Here is a 10335-nt window from a genome sequence, read left to right as displayed (position 1 = left end):
GTCTCACTACTAAGACAGACTTGATAGTTATCCTCACTTGTGAGAAAGAGCGTTCTGTGGAACTACAGTTTTGCAATTCTTTAGCTACATCCCTGCACATGAGCACATGAACTTAGATTGTTAATCAATATGGGTTATTTCCAGAAAACATTTTCATTTTAATAGCTCCAATATGCTGAACTCATATGCAAAATAAATGGGGAACTGGGGGCTAGGTGGAAGACGAAAGGCTAAGGTATTTGTAGTCCAAAGATTGTTGCCAAATCACACAGTTCGTAGCAAGTACCTACTGCCCACCATAAAGCTGGCCCTGCCAGTGAGACAGAGTTACAAAAACACTCTCTAGACTAATTCATCAGAGATACCCACAACCCATATTGAAAATCACAGAAGAATAAAATCATTAATAATCTAGTTAGTGTTCCAGGTGGAATCACACCTCACCTGACATAGACAAGTGAGAAAAAGGGAAAACAAAAGCAGAATTATAAAGCAGTTGAACCCAAGCATTTGACTATTTGGTTCTTCTATGGGGGAATCATGCCTGTTATCTGTACTTTATACTTGAGGTAGTCTGTCATTACAAAAAGCAGTGGTAGAATAATAAAAGACCACATCCCCAGAGGAATGAGAGAGTACAGCTAAGTGAAACCGGAACATATACCCACACATAAGGAATATGGATTCTGTACACCTTTGCTTCTATTCTTTCCAACTCTCTCTCTGCTTCTTCTTGCTCTTGGGTCCTGCTACCTCATGAATTCTTGTTAAGTGTCTGTGTTTGTCATCCCCAGATCCCTAAGAGAGAGGATCTGATTAGTTCCATGACTCACAATAGTCTCTGCTGAACAACTTGTCACACCAGGCCTGCAGAACCCAGTGACAGTGTTCTGTGCAGATCACCTCTGATGGCTGCGCTTTGTCAGTATACTTCAGTCCTGGAGTGCTTTCACTCCCAACAGCCAGCACCTGTACCTCTTTGCCAGGGGGCTGCCCTCAGGTTGCATGAGGCCCAGAATTTTCTGCCTGCACAGAGAGCAGACAGTGCCTGGGAATTTATATCCCTCCCAGTCTCAGCTCTCAGCCAATGAGTGATGAGTATGGGAGTGTAAGTCCCCCAGCTCCCTCACCCCTGATGGGATTGTCTGTGATGTGACCCACATGTCTCCAAACCTCTCTGCAGAACTGTGACAGAGTTACTTTCTCTAGGGCTTTGCTTGACATCCCACCCTTGTTTGTCTTACTGTCCTTCCTTGTCTCATATCCCCACTGCTCTAGATTTTTCTCACAATACTTCTTATTAAAGAGTCCTGTTACAACGAGACAAGTTCTACATTCTATTTGAAGATTTTTTTTCACCAGGGCACTTTCACATAAACTATCTGAAGGCCTGCTTCAGGGGAACCCATCTCAGAAAAGGCCATTTTGTATTCTACTAAGCTGTGTAGCGACTGACTGTCTTTGAGGCAGAAGCCTGTCTTTGATCTAATCTGCTGTGATGAGGGCTACAGGGTCATGTGGAACACAGCATTGTAACTGGCACATGCCCTTTATCAGGAGCTTTGGTTATGGGCCTTAGCAGCCTCTCTGAGTATGAGAAGCAGAATCCCAGGGCCACAGATCTCTCCTGATAATACATTCATATCCATTTGGATAACACCAGCTGGGCATAAATACGGCAAGGTAATAACAAGTAAGGGCAATAACTGCAAACTGTGTATGTCAAACTGAAGGAACCAAAGTGCTCTCTATAGTGGAAGTGATGATGTATGGAAATGATGATGCATCATTTGTAGTCATAAGGCAGGACTTTAAAATGTGAAAAATAAAGATGTAAGGAATAAATTTGGGAGTATAGTTATCAAGAGGGAAGCCACACCTGCAGGTATGAGTGAGCACACACACACACAGACACACACATACACATATAAAGGCTCCAGAAATCAACCCTCTCACTACGAGTAACGTGAGGTTGAACCACATTTAAGAATCTTAACAGCATCTCCTTAGTTTTCCATTAACTCACTCACAGAGGAAGTCTGACCACCCATGAGGCAGAAACTGATTACAGCTATTTATAAGGTAGCAAGGGTACACCTTTACTCATGCTTGTATTCTGCTTTTAACTTTTGAATTGTTAGGTATCTGTCTTTCATTCTGTAAATCGCATACAGCAACCTGGGAGGTGATGTGCAGATTAAATTATTTAATCGTAAGAATAATAAAACACTAAAAAATCCTTTAGACTCAATAACTACTTACCTTAACTCACACAGATGTCACAATACAACAGTAACACTCTAAAACAGCCATGAAGTGAATGAAATCTCAAAACAGACAAGGCACCTCTGAAGGAAACGAGAAGGTCCACAAATATTCCACTCCCCCCAAAAATATTCTACCCAAATTTGTTTGTGATGACCTCACATAACACAGTGATCCAAACTCTACCCACAAAAGGTAGGAAAAAACCCCAGTGTTCTTTACAGAACAAGCAACAGTTTTAATTTTTATTTTTGAATTATTACCCATTGTTGTCTGACAGGATTTTTTTCTTTGCATTGAAAGGAATTGTGCCAGAGAGCAGGGGATAAAAAACGTTAAGACTTGGTGCTTGGTCCTGTGGGCATCGTGAGCATGCACATAATCATAATACAAAGGAAAACATGTCACATATTCTCATTCTAGCTGATGGAATCAGGGTTGGCTTCAAGGAAGAGGTCTACATATTTGAACTAAACTTCAGAGAACAATATACTTAAATGTCCCCTAGGTGGATTAAAGATCTAAATGTGTTAAGGACAAATTTTAATGTGTACAAGAAAGTATAAAATAATTTTATGATCTTCAAGTAGGAAAGGATTCCTTAAACAAGAATGAAAAGTATTCATCAAAAAGGAAAAGATTTATACATTTGACTAAATTAAAGTTTAAAATGTCTGTAAGTTACCTTAAAGAAAAAAGATACACCTCAAATTTGGAAAAGATACTTGTAATATAACTGGCAAAGGTTTGGGATCCAGAATATATAAAGAACTTCTAAAAAACAATAAGAAAAAGACAATCAGTAGAAAGACAGGCAAAACAATGAATATCAGCTCACAAAGGAGGGAGCTCAAAAGGCAATGAACATAGAATGCTCAACCAATTGCTGATGACAATGTAGAGCAGCGGAAACTGGGAGTTCACGTTGGTACAATTTTGGTAAGTAATTGGCAACGCTGAAACAAACTGAACACACATACCTCAGTATCCAGCAATTTCCCTCCCAGCTGTACATTTGAGGAAAACCAAGGAGTCATGTGGTCACTAGTTTCCTCATCATGTATTCAACAATCTCCATTGTTTTCTTTGTAGTGAAGCTTCTCTAGTCCTTATTCCTCTTTTAGGGTGAGGGCAATGAGGTGTGGAAGTTGTGAGGGAAAAGATTTTGAACCCTCCGGGTTGCTCTGCATGCATATATTATAGCAAAGAAAGAAGCTTTGTTCCTCACACCATGTACAAAAATAAACTTAAAGCAGATTAAAATCTAAATGTAAGACCTGAATCCATAAATCTAGAAGAGAACATAGGCAGAACACTCTTTGACATAACTTGTAGCAATATTTTTTAGATCTATCTCCTGTTTTGTTATACACATACATATATATATATATATATATATATACACATATATAATGCAAAAGAAACAAAAGCAAAAATAAACAAATAGGACTTAATTAAATCCAAAAGTTTTTGCACAGCAAAGGAAGCCATCAAGAAAACAAAAAGACAGTCTACTACATTGGAGAAAATATTTGTAAATGATAGGATCCATGAGGGGTTAATATCTAAAATATGTAAATAACTCATACAACTCAATATCAAAAAGCACAACTCAATTAAGAAATGGGCAGAAGACCTGAATAAATATTTTTTCTAAGAAGGCATACAGATGGCTAACAGGCACATGAAAAGATGCCCAACATCACTAATTATTACAGAAATGCAAATCAAAACCATGAGATACATCCCACACCTGTCAGAATGGCTAACATCAATAAGTCTACAAATAATACATGCTGTTGAGGCTGTGGAGAAAAGGGAACCCTTGTATACGTCAGTGTGATTGTAAATTGGTGCAGCCACTATAGAAACCCTCCCTTATGGAGGTTTCTCAAAAAACTAAAAATAGAACTACGATATGATCCAGCAATTCCACTCCTGGGTATACATTTTTTTAAAAACTGAAAACATTAACTCAGAAGGGTACATGTACCCCAATGTTCACAGCAGCATTATTTACAACAGCCAAGATATGGAAGCAACCCAAGCGTCCAGGGGCAGATGAATGGATAAAGCAGTTGTGGCATATATATATAATGGAATATTACTCAGCTATAAAAAAGAATGGAATTCTGCCATTTGCAACAATGTGGATAGGCCTGAAGTGTATCATGCTTTGTGAAGTAAGTCAGACAGTGAAAGACAAATACTCTGTTGTCACTTATACATGGAATCTAAAAAATCAGACAAATGAATGTATATTGCAAAATAGAGGGGAAAAAAGAAGCTTTGCAGTGGCTGTTACCTGGCCTTGAGTCATAGCTCTGCCATTTGCTAACCACGTAGCCTTGGGAAAATTTTTAATCTAAGCCTCATTTCCTCAATTGTAAAGAAGGGCTAATAAAATCCACTTCAAAACCAAGAAATTAACATTGCTGCAATACTGATAAGTAAACTATAGATTTTATTTGGATGTCCCCAGTTTTTTCCTGATATCCTTTCCCCAAAATCCAATCCAGGATATCACAGTGTCTTTAGTTGCCTTATCTCTTTAGCCGCCTTATCTCTTTAGTCTCCTCCTTTTTGGGACAATTCCTCAATTATTCCCTATCTTTCATGACCTTGGCACTTTTGAAGGGTAGTGGTCAAGTATTTTGAAGAATATCTCTCAACAGGGGTTTGTCTGATATCTTTGCATGATTAGACTAAAGTTATGGATTTTGAGGAAAAACATACCACAGAACTCATGAGTCTTATTCATTACATCATATAGCGGGTACGTGATATCAACATGTCTCATTATTGGTGATACTTAATTACCTAGATTTTTCGTTTTGTGATAATTCATCAAGTTGTACACTAAATTACTGCAGATATATATGTATATAAATATATATGTATATATATTAAGTTGAAGTATAACTAAATATAGTTATATATGTGCTACATATTACATATATACACAGGTTTTATATACAATGTTATATAACACAACACATATAAACAATTTAAATATCTGTAAGGCTTAAAAATATAAACCACAAAATAGGAGAAGGTATTTATAATATTTATAATTGAGAAAGGGCTAATTTCCAAACATACAAAGAGCTTCTACAAACCAATAAGAAAACAACAGACAACTAAATTTTTTCAAATGAGCAAAACACTGGAACAAATATTTCATGAAAGTGGATATCCACCCAGCCAGTAAACACACGAGTGGGTGCACAATCTCATCAGTCATCATAGAAAACAAATCAAAATCACAGTAAGATACAACCACACATATACGAAACTGGCAAAACTTAAAAAGTCAGAAGATATAAGTGTTGGTGAGATTGCAGAGCTACGAAACTCTTCTGCTGAGAAAGGAAATTGGCAAGATAACTTTGGAAAGTAGTATGACGTTATCTGTTAAAATCTGATAAGTGCATACCCTGTGACCAAGAAATTCCACTTTGTCAATATACTCAAAACAAACATAGACACTTGTACATCAGAATATTTGCACAACAATGCTCTAAATGTCTTATTTGTGCTTGTGAAAAACTGGAAACATCATCAACTAGATAAACAAATTGTGGTGTACCCATACAATATATATATAGCAATGAAAAAGAAAAAAACACTCAGCTACATACAACAATGTGAATAAATCTTATAAATACAGTGCTGAGCAAAAGAAATCAGATATAAAAGAATACATGTATGATGACCCATCCATGTGTAGGTCAAAAACAGGCAACATCTAAGGGGTCTATTTGTAAGGAGTCCAATTACAAAGTAAATCAAGGTTATTATTTCCATGAAAATGAAAACAGTGGCTACCTTAAGAGAGAAGGGAGGAGTGCATGATTTAAATTAAAAAAAAGAAAAAAGAAAAGGGACACAGAGAGGCTTCTGGAGTACTGGAAATGTTATATATTTTTTTAATGAAAGTTTTTTTCTTTTACTGTTTTATAGTCTACCTCTCCAACTAGAATATCAGTTCCATAAGGGCAGCTGTTATATATATTTTGCCTGGTGGTGGTTACATGGATATTCACTTTGTAATTTATTATACTGTATATTTATGCTACAGACTGTTTCATATGCTTCAAAATAAAAAATAACAAGACATCTCTGCCATCAGTGATATGACAGTATTCTTGAGAGAAGACATATATATGTGGGAAAAATTATTGAAACAATACAAAACATATGATCAAATACCAAAGAGAGAAGGTACTGCTGTAGGAGGTCTAAAGGAATAGGCTTTGAAGAATCAAATTGCACAGAAGAGAAAGGACAGTCCAGGTTGGAGGAACAATGTGAACATAACTTGCATAGTCAAACTTCCAGTGGTTAGCATGGAAAAGTAATGAATGACAAGGTTGAATAGGTAGCATTGAACAAGTTTAGTGAGATCTCTTTATTTGATAACATGCACATCTGTGTTAATGAAGAAAGAATAAAGATACTTAGTCATAAGATTATTGCAAGCCTTGACTTGCCTAGCACAAAAATAAGCAATCAATAAATAGTATTCTTTCTTCAAATGAGGGCACTGAGGCTCAAAATTAAGAACAGTGGGCCCTTCATACACATGAGTTCTTCATGATTCAACCAACCACAGACAGAAAATATTTGAAATAAAAATTCCAGAAAATTCCAAAAAGCAAAACTTAAATTTGTCACGTGCTCCGGTAACTGCTGACATAGCATTTACATTGTATTAAGTATTACAAGTAATCCAATACAATGATTTAAAGTATACAGGAAGATATGCATAGGTTATATGCAAATACCACATCATTTTGTATAAGGAACTTGAGCATCTGTGGATTTCGGTATTCAAGGGGGGTCCTAGAACCAATCCCTTGCAGATGTCACAGCACCACTCTATCTTGCCTCAGGACACGGCTAGCAAGTAGTGGGGTGAGGACTCAAACCCACATATTTTGATTTCAAAACCCACAATGGAAATAAAGACCCACCCATCAGGAGTGAGTATTCCTAGTTCAGAGTTGCAGTCTCTAAATGCCATTTCTTACTTAATGAAGCAAAAGTCTGTAGAGAAGTGGCTGATTCCACGTCTGGGACAGGAAATGCATGGGCTGAAACTGAAACATCTTGTCATTCCAGATCACGAGGAAACTATGAAAGATGCCTATGGCCATGTCTCTGCTGGCCAAAGTGGAACATCAAAAAGTATAATAACTGCAAGGGACTGAAACACATCAAATATGTCTAAATGATAAAAAAAATTAAAATCTCATTGGTTCGCCTTTGGAGGATGCTAGGGACCACCTACTTATTTTCAAAACTAATAAATAAAAGGAAATAATCAAGTACTTTCCTGCCTTTCCCGTATAATCTGTAGCTCTGGGCAACCAAATAGTTGAGAAGGGAAGATTTCTCTTTAAACAGTTACAGTAAGAAAAGTGGGGCTGGCTTTTCCTCCAAGGCTGAGAAAAAGACAAGCTTACTGACAGAAAAATAGAGAATTCACATCAGATGGCCTCTAGCCTATCAGCAAAGTAAGAGCACATTCCTCTCCCCAAAGGAAGCCCAGGGGGAGATGGAACTGGGTCCTGAAGAGGAAAAGGTCTGGACCATCTGCTTCATGGAGACAGCAGTGAGTTGAGCGAAGGAGAAAAATGGTAAAATATGATAAATACAGTAGCGTCATACCTCTAGTACTAGAATTTCTTAGGATTCTCACTACTACACTTCAGAAATGTTTTTAAAAATTAGCAAGCCAGCATTCTTAACTTCACCCTTAATTAAGAGGTTAGGTGGTCCTGAACTTTGTCCCTGGGTTACAAGTCAGCTTTGGTAGATGGTCAGATCACCTCTGATTTCCAAAGCTGGAAAACCTAAACGTCTTTATCTTCTGCTAAAATTGGGGAAATAGTTATTCTAAAGTGTAAACCTAATCAGTTTCCCTGAGGAGTAAGGACTCCTGGCTTTGGTTATTTATCATTTGAAGTGTTGTTTTCTTAGAACAAATTTGAGCAATGGATTTAGTTAATCTGAGGAAAGCACCTCCAATTATATAAGCAAAAAGCAAACACATCTCTTCAGTTCTTGCCTCTTTGACAAAACATAGTGAATGCATGTCTCTGCCAAAGTCAAAACTTACCTCTTCATTGCATTTCCCATATCCAGAAAATCATCTGTACCACTACAATTATTTCCTTATTCTTCGAAGTAGGCACATTTGATGAAAATGTTTGTTTCCTAGAGAATTCTCACCATGCATGAGATATTGCACTCCTACCTGAGACACATTACTGATCTCTGCAACACACTTTTACCAGCTACACAACTCCTACCAACAACAGAATCCCCTTGATCTGTGACCCACCCTTGCACCATCACCTCACACCCACATTTTGGCTCTGCCCCCAGTCAGAAGCAGCTTACTGGCCCTAAGGTGCTCTCACTGGTGTTTTGGACTCTTTCCATGAATCTCGGGAGTCTATATCTAAGCCCTCTAATGCTTCTCACATCCACAATGATCAAAGAACCCTCTGAGCCTCAGCTTCCTCATCTATAAGGTGAGAAGGCACATGCTGGACTCCAAGATCTCCATGAGCTCTGTAATTTCACAGTTCCTTAGTGTCTGTGCATGAGGTTAAGCTGAGTGAGTGAATAAGTCAACCACATTGGTGCCTATCCAGGCTCTTGTGTCAATGTTCTATAGACATCCTAGCAGAACATTTCCTCATCTGAGAATCTTACAGTTTAAAGCCTGTGAAGGAAGTTCAGTTTACTTTAACAAGATGAGTTGTTTAATTTTGCAGTTTTTAAGTGGATGAATTAAACCCTTATATTTGCCCTTTGAGGTCTGTGTCCATGACTATAGTCCTCATGAATTTAGTTATGACCAAGAACAAGTACAGACCTTTATTCTCACAGTGTAGTGCGAATTGTTGAGAATTTATTCTTAGACCAAGCCCTTGCCTAGGCCCCCTGGGTCCACCTTACTACACTGGGGACCGTCTCTGGGCATCATCATAACCAAACTTTTAATGCATGCCACACTGGCTCTCCTTATGTCCTAACTCTTCATGCAGCTGAATATGCTCCATTTATAGTTTTTCTTGTTTTCAGCTTACTCAATTTTGGATGCTGTCTCAGGCACAATTTTCTTTTGCATGTTGAATCAGTATTGTCAAGGTCCAATAAGGAGAACAAAATCCATGCTAAGTAGTTCAAAACAAGAAATGTAATCTAGAAAGGGAGAGACTGACTGGGAGTTCGAAATTTGTAGATACTGACAGGCATATGTAGAATAGATAAACAAAATTATACCATATAGCCCAGGGAACTATATACAAGATCTTGTGGTAGCTCACAGCGAAAAAGAATGTGACAATGAATATATGTATGTTCATGTATAACTGAAAAATTGTGCTCTACACTAGAAATTGACACCACATTGTAAACTGATTATAACTCGATAAAAAAAAAAGAAATGTAATCTAGGGAAATAACTAGTCACAGAGGTGTTGGAGGAGCTAAAAACAAGTGCTAATGAGGCCACTCAGAAAGTAAAGACTACAACCAGCTACTACTATCCACTGGGCTTGAGGGACAGAAAAGGGCTGGTGTTATCAGCACAAGAGCCAGGGCTACCCTGTGGGAGCTAGAACCTTGGAGAAGGAACCACCCAAAAGGAGCTGGAAACAAGGCAGGGTTGCCTAGTGGGAACTGGACCACAAAGGGTGAGGCCTCTCGCCTGGAGCTGGAACCACAGAAGAGACACAGCACGGCTAGACATACTCCTAAAGCAGAGAGGAAACACCTCAGGGCCTCCCCTTTCCAAACTTCATCTTCTGCCAGGAAGTCCCATTAGCTGAACCTAACCAGGAGGCAGTGAGTAAGGGAGCCTGAAAAATGCAGAGCAGCCCCTTGGGAGTCAAGGCAGGGAATGGCTGGGAACGAATCTAAGAGAAAACAGGCAAATAACCTGTATAAGAATTGGGAAATGAAATACAAATAACCAATAGACATAGGAAAATATATTCATCCTCATTAGTAACCAGGGAAATGCAACTTTAAACCATAATGAGATACCATTTC

Source organism: Vicugna pacos, chromosome 5 (genome assembly GCF_048564905.1).
Source record: "Vicugna pacos chromosome 5, VicPac4, whole genome shotgun sequence".
NCBI classification, from domain to species: Eukaryota; Metazoa; Chordata; class Mammalia; order Artiodactyla; family Camelidae; genus Vicugna; species Vicugna pacos.
The sequence above is the reverse complement of the archived record's forward strand: the minus strand, read 5'-3'. Positions refer to the sequence as shown.